A 284-nucleotide genomic window follows, 5' to 3' on the forward strand; every position below is an offset into this window, starting at 1 on the left:
CGGAAGCCTCTGCATATGGTGGAAGTTGTCGCGGATCTCGTGGGTCGTTGCACAGGACTGCTCAGGTCGAGTCCTTGGCGCCCTTGGGAGCCTCGTTCCCCGTCTGCGGCACCTCGGCCCTCCGTCCGCGGTAGGCGTCGGTGGCTGTTGACAGCGGGTGTATCTGGGTCAACTCCCTCGCGGCGGCGAGCCCATAGCCGATCCGAAAATTGTGTGGCGAAGCAAGTGGAAAATCAGTCTTTGCCGAAAGAAACAATGTGAAACAAATCAGCCATGAGCCAAAA

This window comes from Stigmatopora argus, chromosome 24, assembly GCF_051989625.1.
Source record: "Stigmatopora argus isolate UIUO_Sarg chromosome 24, RoL_Sarg_1.0, whole genome shotgun sequence".
Classification (NCBI taxonomy): domain Eukaryota; kingdom Metazoa; phylum Chordata; class Actinopteri; order Syngnathiformes; family Syngnathidae; genus Stigmatopora; species Stigmatopora argus.